The 15,376-nt window shown below is 42.8% G+C and overlaps 1 long non-coding RNA gene across 1 annotated transcript; it reads left to right on the top strand.

Annotated features, from left to right (window-relative positions):
* Positions 1 to 11,283: 11,283 nt before the first annotated feature.
* LOC142817839 (uncharacterized) lies at positions 11,284 to 15,143 on the top strand. Its single transcript, XR_012895383.1, has 2 exons — positions 11,284 to 11,372; positions 11,669 to 15,143. It is a non-coding gene; the product is annotated as an uncharacterized LOC142817839 (long non-coding RNA).
* Positions 15,144 to 15,376: the final 233 nt, after the last annotated feature.

Genomic DNA, 15,376 nt, shown 5'->3' with positions numbered 1-15,376 from the left:
ATGGGGATGGTACGACGGTATTACGCCGCCACACATATACCGCTCGCAACCCACTAACAGCGTGCGGACAACCCGGCAAGCAACACAGCTACACACTGACCGCGTGCGGTAGGTGGCTGTTTGGTAGCAGACGACAGCATTGCTCCGCGCCTCTCATGACGTCATGCACGACACGGCAAGTTGGTGGTCGCCGGCGGTGAGTGGAGTTAATGGCCGACAATTCCTACGGCCTATTTTACACTAAAATGGTCTTTTAGAGTCCAGTTTTCGCGCGTGTCTAGGCATATCTGATCATCTACCTCCGTTTTCCGCTGGAAAGACCGTGTCATGGCCCCATTAAGCAAGCGAGAACTCTCACAAACTGGCATCGCTTTCTGATCAACCTGCTTCGTGTCACAGTGGGGCAAAAAAAACGAGCACAAAACATGAACGTCAAAACCTTGCACATCTTTAATCCACTACTGTAGTGGTCACTCATGTACACGTGTCGACAGCCCCAAATGATGGTCTCATATCCGGATTTTTTAGCTTTATTTATTTATTTATTTATTTATTCAGATAAAGTTGCGCGTCATTTTTTAGGCCATTTTGTATCCGCAATTTTTGGCGCCCCACTGCTGTGGTATAGTGGAAAAGGTGCTTGGCTGCTGACCCGCATGTCACGGCATCAAATCTCGGTTGCGGCGGCTGCGTTTTCGATGAAGATGAAAATGCTGCAGGCCCGTGTGTTCAGATTTGGGTGCAAGTTCAAAAAACACCTGGTAGTCGAAAATTTCGGAGCCCTCCACTACGGCGCCTCTCATAATCATATGGTGGTTTCGGGACCTTTAACCCCACACACCAACCTACATCGTTTGTGAAATATCTTACCTTTCAGGGGAAGCTTCTTTTTGAATGGCTGTCCACTCGAAGTAACTGTCTGCCATACCATTTGCTACTTTGTTAGAAACTGCAGGCAGTACCCGTAATAGCATCGGTATAGCATATCCTAACTAAGGTGAATTTAGTTACTGACTGGGCTTAGTTAAAATATAGAAACATTGAAATTTTTATAAACGCTGATGGTTTTACTATCTGAAGCGCATTGGGGCCTACTTGGCATATGTACTACTTTGCTTCTCTATCTCAGTGCACCCTTTCCGTAACTTGCCCTTCCCACACACACGCGCATCGCTAGGTGAGTTACTTTTGTTAACCGAACGCTTCATTTTGTTTAAAATAGTGACCATTTTGTTGAACGCTTTTATGAAGACGTAGAGTCACCATCAATAAAGTCACCGTATACTATTCTGATGGATGGCTTGTTTATAAGGAAACGCAAAGAATTGCAAACTAAATGTAGAATTGGGACGGAGGCATGAATCCCGGCTAAGTTCAAGAGTGCTGAGTAATTTCAAAACACTATTAAAGTAGGGAAACGCATGCATTTTACCAGCGTTAGGTGCAGACACGGAATCACCATGGAAGGCAGTGAAAATATAAGTACGAATTTGTGGAGAGCCCCCAGAGACTGCTGGGTAAATGATGCGTATGGAGGCGCCATTTTACCCACCAGGATGTAACCGCCTTTACGCCCGTCTTTGCGTAAGACACAAGAAACAACAGCATTATACTAAACGTGCGTATACTGCAGGCAATGTGGTAAAAGCTTCGGCTGCCCAAAAATTTGCCGGGATGCAGCAGACGCGACGAATACACCAGATCCTTGAACCATCACTTCCAATTTCTTTCCTCGTTTTCTTTCTTGGACCACTTTGCTTTTTGTTTTTGCTTTTTTACTGCAGTACTGTAGATATGCGCTCTTTCTTTTTTTTTACTTTGTCCTGAAGGGCTTATCTGTGGAACGCTTTCACAGCCGTAGCGTCCTTGTCTGTTTTTTTTCCTCGGCCTAGATGGTTTATGTAGTCACCATTTGCTCGGAGTTTCTTTCTTTCTTTCTTTCTTTCTTTCTTTCTTTCTTTCTTTCTTTCTTTCTTTCTTTCTTTCTTTCTTTCTTTCTTTCTTTCTTTCTTCCTTTCTTTCTTTCTTTCTTTCTTTCTTTCTTTTCTTCTTTGTTTCTTTCTTTCTTTCTCCTTGCTTCAGCTATTCGGCCATGCGTTTGTTTTTCTCTCGCTTTTGCGCGCAATTGCTCAAGCATGGAATGAAGACTGCCGAGATTGTGTAGAAATTGTGTTCTCTCACAAAAACGGCCTGCTGTTATTTACCTTCTTCCCAGCTTCTTGTTTCAATTCTATCGTATGCTGGCATGTACAAAATAATGTCAGACATGGCATATTTGAGGCAGGGTACGTAATAAACGCATAGAACGATGAAATCCGGCGCTTGTAGCCGCTGTTGCTCATATGTACAGCTTGTTCCCTTGTTGTCTTCGTGAGGTTGTGCAGCTCTTCCACCATTACTGATTCTTTAGCTCATTTATTTGTAGCAGTTTCTTACTGTCTAAAACATTTTTAAGGCAGCGTCACCTTGTATATTAGTAATATTCATTATTTGGCCTTTAAGTGCTATGGCTTTCCAGTCTGTCATTGGCTGAAGCTTGAGTTCAATGAATATGTGCAAAACATTACACGCTACCTCACGCATGCACTCAATAAGAGTGGAGGGCAATAACATACTTAAGCTTCTCGGTCAAGGTATTGATCCTGCTCCGCCAATCACGAAAAGCTTTCCGCAGCTAACATAGCTTTGCGTTGCCTTCAAGATCAGAGACGCTGCATACTTTCTGCACCTAACTAGGGTATTCACTGCCTTTGTGATCAGCTCAACACTGACCGAGCGATGATGAGATGTGATGACGCCATCAGGTGACGAGGTGACGTCTCATGATATGAAGTCAGAGTCACGTAACGGTTATATCAAAAGTTTTGGAGATTGCTAACGTCACGCTTACTTCATACGGTGACGTCATCAGGCCACGATTTTTTCTGTAAGTGGCGTTGGCACTGACGCCGCCGGACATTGACACCAACGATCCGGGTTGTCCATCTTTTCCACCTTTCTTGATGCATCTAAGGCGTCTTGTCTTGACGAAAAGAAAATTTTACTTACTTCTTTATGTCAATGATGAATTAATTCTTGAAGGCATAGCAAGCTTGGTGTTGCACCTACCGATAAAGCCATTTCGCATCCCACTTGACAGACCAAGATTTCATTATTGAACAGGTAACAACAAACGAGGAAAAAAAGTGAAACCATCATCCGTACCTTCCACACCAATCTTCCTCAAGTACACCAAAAGCTCGTTCCATCTTCAGAGCTTGCACTTTGCTAGAGAAAAAAATAATGCACGCGTTAATTGTCGCAGATTTGCGAGAGGTTTTCAGAAACCATGGTAACTGGAACTAGTACGACAGGAAGTGGTAGCAGCCTTGTGGGAGTGGTCATTGCAAACAAGTTTTTTGTACGGGTTAGAGATCAGTTCATTAGGCAGATACATGTTATTGAAGCAAGTTTTCCGAAAAAAAGGTGGAGTGTAGAAAAATAACAGTGCGAGGCAAAAGATGGTGGACCGACAAGTTGTTTCACGGAGTAGATACTATCACTTTAGTTGTTTTTGTTTGGTCAAGATTTCCGTTTATTCAAGAAGCAGTTTTAGTGGTGACGGTGTAAAAGAAAAGTTATATCGTAGGCATCCGAGCATTTGATTAGCGTTGTCTTTTTTTTTACCGGTTAATATGGAAGAACCAATTACGCCTAGGCATTCAGCGTGGTAATTCAGGGTTTTATTACATAGCCGCGCCAATAATTCACTCTCCTTCGAAAATGAGAAAAAACCTATACAGGCACTGCGTATTGAGATCAGTCGCGTTAACAGGTGCGCATTTGCTGCCCGAAGCGTGAAATCACACCATGCGTCCAAAATTTTTGGATTGCGCCTTGATAGAGTGGCTCAGAGCAATTAGCACTGATGCCTCTCTCAGATCTTTTCAGTACGCACTTGTTGTTCTTTTAGGTGTTAAAGGCAATGATAACGGGCCGTGCATGGTTGCCGAACTTGCACTGTGTCGCCTATTTGTTGGATCGGTACATTTGGGTGTCCACTGCACGTACCAGCAGATCTGTGTTCAGATTGTAGCGCTGTCTGTCACGCCAAAGAAAAAGAGATTCGAACAACACAGGTGACCTCAAACAACTTGCACAATAAACTCGCCGTCATTGTTTAAGGGGTGACTATCGACGCAATCGCAGCAATGGTTCCAAGCCTGCAGTACTTGGCACTGTCGGCGCCTTCTTCGCCTTTTGATGATGTGAATGGTGCGTACGCGGGCGATAGACGTGATAAAGACGCGCGAGTCACACTGTGTCACTAGTGACTCATTCATCGTTTATTCTACACATATCAATAATATTTCTCATAAATTTACTCTAAAGCTATTTACTTCACGCACTCCCGAAAATTCAGGGTTGCTTTGAAATCGCGATGTAGTCAGGATAAAATTCGCTGACATCTGAATCAAATTGGTTGGCGGTTGGATTAAATTCAGTGATACTTGACCTAAAATGACTGGCACCTGGATTAACTTGAGTGGCAGCTGTATTCAATTGACTGGCGCCGAAGTTAATTTGGCTGGCGCTTGGATTAATTTGAGCGAGAAGACCTCTAGAGGCGCTGCGTGAGACATGAGCACCATCTGGCGATAATCTCAGAAAATGAAAGAATGGCCTCCGTTACAGCGAGCGCGCAGCGTGTGCGCCCAATTTTAGAGGACGTATTTCGGATATTGCAAAGTAGGTGGCAGCACCGTATCGTCTCAAAAAAATGTAGGAAACGCCTTTTTGTGCATTGCCCCGCATATTCAACGCAGCGTAGTAAACGCTACAGTTTTGAAATTACTTATATATACCTTTTATATTGTAAAGAAACACACCACAGAATATTGCTGTGTTGATATAGTGCCGCAGATATGCGTAATATTTGCTTTTATATCGACAATCGCGCAAGTACGAATGCCGAAGCCATGGCAATATTGGTGTCCCTTTGAATGTGGTCGTAGCTGAGCCGTTTCGCGTGACAAACTTAAAAACAGGGGGACAGATAAAGTTAAATTATAGCGTTGAACCATTTCAAGAAGGAGTATCGTATTTTAAAAGGTTTAACGATTTACAGTATTATCTGTACTCTCCTGTGGAGAGTGGTAAGCTTACACTGGTACCACACATATACGGTATCAGTGCCTCGTGAATGTGTGTTTACGAAAAGTGGGGAACGGTTTGGAGTACCTGGTTCTCTGCTATGGGAGTGCTGAAAGCCGTCCCCTGGGCCTCGCACTTGATGAGGCCGCATGGACAAAAAGCCAGCCTAACTAGCCGGCCGGTACTGTGAAACAGAACGGGCAGCCGACTGTGTGTTAAGTGTTTAACAATTTCCAATACTTCGTTGTCTTCTATGGGAAAGCAGTAATCTGTCCCAATACGCAAACGACTGTTTAAAAAAAATACTTATTTACGCTATGTACACAGCATAAGTTATGCGTCACGAATAAGTATTGAGGCATACCTTCACATTTTCACAATTGTGCTTCACATCACTAGCACACAAAAAGTAACATAGAAAAAGTGGGTTACGATTAAGCCCCGTATTAAGAAACGCTGCTTGACTTGAACTTGACTTGCCACTGACTTCTATGCAGCACAAACGTGTTTCAAACGCGCTGCATTGAAGGCGGTCTCAAGTCAAGAAGCGTTTATGTATAGGGGGGTTAGAGTACTAGGTACTCTACAATGGGAGAGCGTAAAGCCGTCCCATGGTTCTCACACTTGATAGGCCCGTCGCTGGCTTGAGAAAGGAAAGTTTATTGTGCACTTAACTCTTGCATACAAAAACGAAACATCGAAAACAAGTAAATACAGTGTAGGCATCTCACAAATGAGCTCCAAAATCTAATTGATCACTGGGTATCTAAATGTTACAAGTCAAGGGAAAATAAGATGAAGTTAATTACACTTTAGAAAATAATACGCATGCATGCGTACAGGTGTGGACACATGGATAGTACGCAACAACTGGAAACTTCAGATGTCTCTCACTTACTCTGAAGAAACGTGTGTGCCATCGTCAAAGGAAAGACTCTTCACCGTGCGTTTCCAGCTGCTGATCTTCATTTTTTTATGCCCTTATAGAGGCAGTCAGAATTGCACAGATTGGTGACTTGTAACAATTCCTCAGATTGTAAGAGGCGTGATTAAAGTCAGTAAATCTTTTACTTTTTTTTTTGCAGACCTCTTCGCTAGTGCCATGCCCAAGATCATTTGTTCTCATGTAAAAGAGAAAGCAGAAATGTCTTCACTGTTTGTACAAGAAGAGGTAAGTTTCTTGTGCGTTTTGATTAATGCTACATGTTCTGAACGTTGTACTTTAAGAATTGTTTTTCACACTGGCTCACTACCCTAGAAGGAATTTGATTCTTAGGTGAGTTCAGGCTTTCGTAAGTGCCATTTTTGAGCTGTAGTCTTACACTTCACCTCATTTCGGGAATTTGCTGTATGCTGGAACACTCTTATCTTTGTCATACGAAATTATTGTAATGTACGGGTTGTATGCTTCGAGTTCAGTGTAATGTCAATTACACGCCATTTCAAAGGATACACACTACACATTCTTTATATATGGTGCTGCCAGAACAGCACGAACATCCTTTTATGAGAAGTCATATTTGCTCTTATTACAGGATCAGAGGGTGCCGCTGACGTCCTGCGTAGTCTACCCCGGCCCCAGCCTAGAGCAAGCCTACTTCCTGAACCTCCACATGGATAACCGAAAAATCTTCCGTGTCAGTAATGACGAAGAAGGAGTGACAGCACTGATGAGTTGATTTTTTTTATTTTCAACATTTTCTACGGCCGCAAGGCCTTTAAGAACCACCGTGATTGAGCGGCTTTTTCTCGGCGTGAGTTTGGAGTTTATCAAAGAAGTTGTTCAGGCAGTACGACGCTGAAAATTTTAGTGTCACAATGCCTGAACAACTTTTTATAGTGTGGTCATGGTAGATGAACAAATATTGTTATTTGTGTAAGTTATTTTGCTTAAATATAGCTGGACCATTCCACGCCAAACGTTCAAGCCACTTTGGCGACCATCTGAATTGTATTTGAAAAAAAAAATGTGCTGATTTACTGCGTTGAAAACAGTGAACTGCTAGAATATTTCAGCGAGAAAAAAAGTTTTGTTCATGTGGCTTGCTTATAACTTCCTGGCATAATGCCATCTGTGTGCTGTTTGTGGAAACTTTCGTTTTAAAACTACCGCTTATTTTTTCCAAAGCAAATTCGGTCTACCTGTTAAGTAAATGTGCTTCTGTAAGGTAATTGAAGCTCAACAATAATAGTGCAATTTTTTTGCCACATTCGCTTCCAAGAATAAAGCCAAAATGTGTTATGTTTGCATTTTTTATTGCAATAGTGCACTTTGTATGAATATCTGAGGAGTGAATACTTACTCCACAGAAGGTATATTTTGAGGAAAAATTGTCTTTAGACCTCTCAAGCTGCTGAAATATACGAGAAAATATCACAAATTTCACAAAATTGTGATTTTTGTCCGTATTGAGATGCAATTTGCTCCAGGTTGTGATACAATGAAAACTCATCATTATACCTAAATTGTAAGAAAATGAAATTCTTTCTGTAATAAAAATCTTATCGCAAAAAGGACAGGAAAGAGCGCTGTCAACTGAATTTTATTGAAGGTGCTACGAGCGTTTTTATACTAAGCACAAGACCAGGGCTCATCTGCAACAACACATGTGTGACCATGACAAAATAATTTTAACCGAGAAAAGAATACTCTTTTTCGGAAAAGATAAGTGAAGGTGTACTGATGCATCGATCCTTGACCTTCCTGATAAAGAGTTCTAAAATCTCTCATTTTTTCTGCTTGCTTTTTTTTTCAAAAACCGTGTTTTATGAAACCTGGGACTACACTTACATTCTTTACGGTGTCCGGCCATGAGACTACTATAGCCCTTCTTAACATTTAAAGCATGCTGTTTTGCTTGATCATTGAAGCCTTGCCCAGTTTGTCCTATGTTTACTTTTCCACGTGTTAGCGGTATCTCATACACATTAAATTGGCATTCAGTAAACCTATTCTAGTGACGAATGGTGCAAGATTGACTATTCCTGTTGCTGTAACTACATGCACTTTTGAAAGCTTGCAAGGGGTGGAAAACAACAATGTCATATCTGCTGGCTCTTTTCCTAATATTGTGAGACACCTTATGTACGTAGTACCGTGTGACATGCAAAGGTTATTGGTCATTCTCTCTTTCTTTTGGTCCTGTTTCCTTTAACTTTACTTTCTGCAGGAGGGTTTCGCAAACAAAAGTGATGATGCTGTTGGGGTATTGGCTGGTGCTATCAGCCCAGAAGTGCTAAGAATGTTCTGCCTTTTGGTAGTGGGCATTCAAAGTTAGTAGAAAGAGGAATTGATACCACATGTATTCAGGCCACCCTTCAGAAGTCATGTTAGCACAAGGGTGAGGTCAGGCTTAATAACCAGATTAAAAGACTAAAAGATGCTGGGTATCCCAACAGAATCATCACACCCATTGGCGAAACCCTCCTGCAGAAAGTAAAGTTAAAGAAGACAGGACCAACAAAAAACAATGACCAAAACCTTTGCATGTTAAACCACATCACGTGTCTCACAATAAAAAAATAGCCAGCAGATATGATATTAGCATAGAGAAAAAAGAAGACAAGAGCGGACACTCCTCAAAACCTGGCCTCAGGAAGTGCGTCACGACTACGTAACGAACTAGTGCTCCCACCAAACGTCAGAGGGCGCAAGCGCAAAAAAAAAACACAGTTATAATCAATGCAACAGAATTGTTTTCACAAATTAATAATTACACGCCCAAATTTGGTATGTTCTTTATACATAAAAACGATTTATTCAACACACCTTACGCGATTATTTTTCTTCAGCCGCACTGTCATAAACACCATCTACCCAGCGACAAGCCCATGCATGACTGACAGCGAGAAGCTTTCGTCGCTTTCGTCAACGTCGGCTGCGTCGGCGTTTTCGTGCGTGAGATAACAGGTGAGGCACGTTTTCAAGCGAAGCTTGTTGAATGACATGTTGTTGGTCTTGTTGGGTCATTTTTTCAGAAAACGGTTACGCCTGCGCGAAAAAGACACCATGCAACAAACATAGAAAGATGCACACACACACATTGCGCTTCGTGTGTGCGAGTTTGTTTCTTACGTGGCGTCTCATTCACGCAGTTGCAACCTTTTTCTGAAGCTTGTAAGGACTGGGAGGTTCGCTAAAAAGAAAGTTTGTGGCTCTATGCGGCGGTTAGACGGGAACATTGTGTAACGTATGCAGTATAGCAAAGGCGGCACGGCGTCAAGCCGAGGCGACGCGTGCTGCGTCTGCCACGAACGCGAGCGTCTGTGCGCTGAGCATAGCTGGGCAGCTAGGTCGTAGGCTCGGTGCAAAATATTGAGAAGCGTTTGCTGGGCCTCGCATGCTTCACGACGCATTTCCCGAAGGCTCGGAACACGAATAATTCTTGGTGTGCCGGAGGCAAATCTGGACTAGCCAAGTGGCCATCATCTTCGTTTCTTCGCTAGCCTTGTGGCACTAGTGCAAGCTGCCCACAAATTTTTTTGACGTTTCCAATATAATTTTACCGCACAAATTTCAACTACGATTTTTCTTCCCAATGTACTGCTGATACTGCGTACGCACGAAGGTGTTCTAAAGTTTCAAGGCCGCGATACCATTGCATTACAAGGGATAGCGGCCTGGAAACTTCTGAAGATCTTTGTTCGTGGTCTTGACGTATATCTTTGTAAGTCAGAGTTTTATGGGTCAGAGATGTATCACTGGTTTTGTATTGTGCATCGATTAGCTAATCATTCAAAGGGGTTTGCTGGTACACTTATGACGTGCACATATCTTTTTTGTAATTTGACAGCGAAGCATCCACTTACATTTTCAGACCGCGCTGACGCCATGCCGTCCGGCGGTCCAAGCTACGGCAGCTACTGCTGTGTATCGTGGTGCTTCAACAATGGCAGAACCCACAAGAAGCCTGGGACGAGTTTCTTCCGCGTACCACGGGACGGCAGGTGTGTTAAAGCTTTTGTATGGTTTGCATGTCTTTAGGCTTACTGTTCGTACTTGCTTAGTGAGAGTAACAATAAAAAATCACTATTCAAGCACTTCCCCTTTCAGCTGATAGTTCATTGCCAATGCAGGATGAAAGCATGGATGCAGTATGCTGGACGCGATGATCTCCTGAGTAAGCCGGCCATCCTATTGTACGCAACGTACAGGGTTTGTAGCGACCATTTTACTGCTCAAAGTTTCATGGACCCTGGGCACACAAGGCTTACAAGAATGGCTGTTCCCAGTGTGCAACCAGCTGCACCATGTAAGTGATTGACTGAAACTCAAATATGTGCAATAGCAGCCACTTGTATTGAATCAGTGGCGACAGTTAACCGTGAAGATCTTTGTAGCCGATGGAGAAACCTCACTACAGAAGTAACACTTGGAAAGTCTTAAATTCTGTGAATTGTGGGCTATTACCTTCCTAACAGCAGCTTTACATTTCTGTCATTTTTTGATGCTCTGGACCTGCGCAACTTGTTTTGAAAGACTTTAAAGGGCTATTTCACGTTATCTTCAAGCCTGAGTGCACATGTACGTATACCTTTCATCAGTGAAAGCTGCCACTGTTGATAATTGCAAAAATCACAAATTACTTGTTTCCTAGTTGGTGCCGTCTCTTTTCTTCCACGTTCGACCAATTTATGCGTTTGAAAGAGCTGTTTAAGTTTCCCCATGCTACAAGCTTTGTAACTTGTACAAACTGCACATATATGCAGGTTCTCTGAGCGTCGCTTCAAGTAGTGACTGTGACATGGCTGCAGAAGCTGCACTGCAAGGTGCGGATGAGCTTCAGTTTGTGTTATTTTAAGCCTTTTACTGACACATTGTCGTAATTTCATCTCTTCAGGACCTGCGGTAGAGGCTTCAAAAAGCGGCTCCCACACATTGAGGTGCCCCGATAAACAGGGTGCGTTCAGTGTCGCGATTTCTTTTTTTTTTTACCCAAATTGACTGTTGACCAAACCTCTGCAGGTGGCAGCTCCCTTGTAGCTGGTGAAAAAATTTCTGATGATTTCGTCTTGCCGGAGAAAACCTTAACCAGTCGTTCAGCTGTCACAAAATGAACTTGTGTGACCAGTAAGTTGTATGTTCACTTCAACACCAGAGTGGATTGATATAGAGACTTCCGCAGGCCGCTCGCAAGGTTGTTCCCACAGCACTGTCCGAGGCACTGAACAAGCTTCACAAGACCCTCCAGAAGACGTCTCCGCCAACAGCTCCACGCCTGAGTGCCTTAGAGAAAATGGTGACTATGCTTTTATTGCAGCAGTTTTTAATGTGCTATTTTATGTTTAGGACATTCTGAGGAAACTATCCTCAAAAGGACACTACGTGTGCACTTACAAAATGTAAGGGTGGGCTCTCAGTGATTTTCATTTTTTTTGTGCATTGTCAACATTGTGAATGGTTTGTTTTTAGGTAGTGGAATCGAAAACTTTGTACCACAGAAAGTTGTGCACCTTGGGTCTGAAAGAGCGAGGAAAGTGCTCGTATGGGATTAGTTGTTCTTCGCTTTTACATCAATTTTTTTGTTTATTGCAGTGCGTTCCTGTGTGCCAGCGACAATGTCTTTATCAATGAAGTACAAGCAAACCTTTAAACATCTGCAAGCCAAAATAGCAGCACAGCGGAAAACTATCAAAAGACTGCAGAGACAGCCTCACCAAGCACCGTCATCGACTTCGAAGGCCCTTGAAGTTATCTGACCGCACGTCACCGAGGAGGTTTTTAAACTTCTTTCTGCACATGTTCGCTTGAGGCCCAAATGCAAGGGCAAGCGGTTTTCCGTGTGGTTCAAGAAATTCGCTCTTCACTTAAACTTCCGAGGTCCGCGAGCATACCGATTTCTCGCTCCGTATTTTTCTTTGCCCTCCCGGCGTTCATTAAGGAGGTGGCTAGCTAATGTAAAGATGACTCCAGGCATAATTCCAGGAATCCTTTCTTCCATTGCAACAAATACTCAAGCTTGGAATGAACGGGACCGAGTGTGTGCTTTAGTTTTGGACGAAATAGCACTCAAAAAGAATTTGTACTATGATGCTTCAAGAGACGTTGTCCAGGGTTTTACAGATGATGGCACTCATCACACTTCAACCATCGCTGATCGAGCACTGGTTTTTCTTCTTGTTGGTGTTTCGAGAAAGTGGGTTCAACCGGTTGCTTTTACTATAAGGCACACATCGCCACCATCATCTGTTATGCATAACTTGCTGGTGTCACTCATTTTGGAGCTTAGGAGCATTAATATTGCAGTGAAAGCAGTCATTTGTGACCAGGCCAGTTCAAATGTAAGTCTCGCTAACCAACTAAGAGTGACTGTAGCAAAGCCTTTTTTTGAAGTTAATGGTGAGTGGGTATATTACATTTTTGATGTTCCGCATTTAATTAAAACAACGCGCAATAATGTCCAAGCACACAAGTTATACATTGGGGATGACATCGTTAACTGGTCGCACATTGTAAGCCTTTACCAATCCTCACATGAGTTGCGGTTGCGATTGGCTCCAAAGTTGACTGAACGGCACGTTCATCAGAAACCTTTTTCTAATATGAAGGTCAGCAGAGCAACTCAGGTCCTCACTGCATCAGTTTCGATTGCTATCACGGCAATGGTGTATGCGAAGGTGCTGCCTGCCTCGGCCATCACTACAGCTCAATTTTGTGATCGTATGGACAGGAATTTCGATGCCTTGAACAGCTCGAGTAAAAAAAGAACTTCGCAAAAGCTGCGGCATGCAATCATGAAAAATGATTCAGAGCTGATTGACTTCCTCCGAGGCCAGCTTCCCTGGATTGCATCATGGCAGTTTGTTGGCAGACGTCAACCACAAACCATCGTAGGTTGGCAAATTACAATTCAGGCAATTTGTCAACTATGGGACGACCTCTCCAAAAATTACAATTTTGAATACCTGTTAACACGCAGGCTTCAACAGGATCCTCTGGAGAACATATTTGGCCACATTAGGCAAAAACAGGGTTGCAACACCAACCCCAATGTCGCACAATTTATTTGTGGCCTGAAGCACATCTGCATAAGAAAACTCTTCAAGCTGTCAGAATACGGAAATGTCGAGGATGATGAATGTGACCTCCTCCAGGAGCAGTTCTCGCCATTCTCCCTCACCAGTGCGTCTCTTGTGGATAATGAGGAGTGTGCACAGCCACAGCCTGACGACTTTCCCGCTCTAGACGATCTCTCTGAACTTGCGACAAACATTCACTCCCATATTATCGATGACTCCGCTGCATATTATGTAGCTGGTTTTCTCATCAAACACTTCCTTCGGAATGGATGTGACGGTTGCAGTTGCCCACAGTTACTGAAAGACGGCAGTGAGACGCCCAAGGGTACCCACCAGTATTTCACAATGCTCAAAGCATACCACGTCCCCAGCAAACTTTTTGGGAATCTCACTGTGCCATCAGAAGCAGCTTTTGCATACGTACAACAACTTGAATCTCACTTTATTGCCATAATTGAGGCCACTGCACATCACCTGAAAGTGTGCGATGTTTTGTATCACCATCTGTCAAGTGTTGGCGATTTTCATTTCTGCTCTGCTGGGTGTCGCGCTAAGTTTCTGAAAATGTTTTGCCGGGTTCGTTTATGTTGGCATGTGCGTTTTGTGAACCGAAACTTAGACAGGGTTAGGTTCCAGTCTTCAATCTCGGGCGTGCAGCTTGACAAGTTCAAAGGTTAGCAATTAGCGGCGGGTTTACACTAAAGTATTCGAGTTGAGCCGAATCCTGCAATAGCTTTGTTATGTTATTACTTCGTTACAGCAGACTTCATTATGATCTTATATGCTTATATTCAGTTCAACTGGACTAACCACTCCTTCGTTGCATTCATTAATTTGGTTACCCGCTATGAGGAGTACGAACACTGTGTATTCGCTCGAAGTGATTTGCATAACCTTAAAAAGAATGTTGGGTATCCTGTCTGTATTTTTTGTAGCAAATACGGGCGAACTGTACACTTTACTGAGGGTCGCTTGGTCACTGTGTATGCTTTATCTCTCCAGCTCAAGTAATATATCGATAACAAAACCGCTTGTTGAAATGTCTTCGAGCGGGTAAGGAACACAGTATGAAGTGGGCACGGTTCATGTTATCACGCTTTTCGTATTTTAGCTTCTCATCAACCTCCTCATCTTTCCCATTAAAATTTTCAAAAGAATACCCAAACTTGTAGCGCTTGATGGGGCTGCGGACGCTGCCATTTTATTTTTATATAGCTTGTGAGTGATAACGTACGATGTAGAGCCTTTGTGAAAAATAATGAGCCAAAGTGGTTTCCTTCTGCTATTTATTAGCCCTGTAATACCGCTCTCGTAGCACCAATTAAAGTCCACAATTCTGGATAAAGTGATGACTACAATCTATTTTAGCTCGCAAGCGTCACAGCAACACCCAGACGCAAATCACTTGGGATCTTAAGTTTTTGATGAAGGCGACGCATAACAAAAGCCACAAGACCTACCAGTGTTGTAGCATAAAGTTTGTCTTTCACGTAGTGAGCAAGCTGCAAAGCCCTACCTTTCTGAGGACAAGCAGGCATCAAGTCTGCTTTTTTTCATTTTGGACTAGCTGTTCTTAAGCACAGCCAGCACACTGCACCTTTGCCTTTCTGCTATATTGTGTCGTGTGGTTTCTGTGCGCTCTTTTTTTCTATGCATTATTTCGGTTAAGCCCAGGCGTGATTCGCGACTTCATTGCTGTGTATATGTCACTTCTTCCTTCTTCATCAGCATTGTGCGCTGTGTTTTTGCCATAGATCCTTACTTACCCACTGGCCCGGTGTGTCATACTTCACCAGCTTCTTGGCTTCTGCCAACTCTAGCGATGTGTGTGTTGTCTGTGTTCTCTATGTATTTGTTACAATATTGGTTACAATTTATTTGTAAGGCGAGATGCATTTGTTGTCTACCTTTGTCATATTGTGCTTTTTATATTCTCATACTCTACCTTGCCTTTGAATAAAACATTGCGGATGCTCTGTTTCTTTGACTTATATGTACATTGATCACTTGTTTCAAAAGAAAAACACAAGCGCGATGAATAAAACCGTAGTGAATTATCATTACCTGCATCTCTTTTTATTATAACTTAATCGAAATAAAAATTACGTCACGACCGATTCGCACGAACCACTGAACAAAACAAAACAGGGAATCGCTAAATCAAAACGACCGACAAAAACTATCCATTTGGGCGATGAATAGTGGTCTGAAATCATGAACTTTC

Source organism: Rhipicephalus microplus, chromosome 5, assembly GCF_043290135.1.
Source record: "Rhipicephalus microplus isolate Deutch F79 chromosome 5, USDA_Rmic, whole genome shotgun sequence".
Classification (NCBI taxonomy): Eukaryota; Metazoa; Arthropoda; class Arachnida; order Ixodida; family Ixodidae; genus Rhipicephalus; species Rhipicephalus microplus.
The sequence above is the reverse complement of the archived record's forward strand: the minus strand, read 5'-3'. Positions and strand labels throughout refer to the sequence as shown.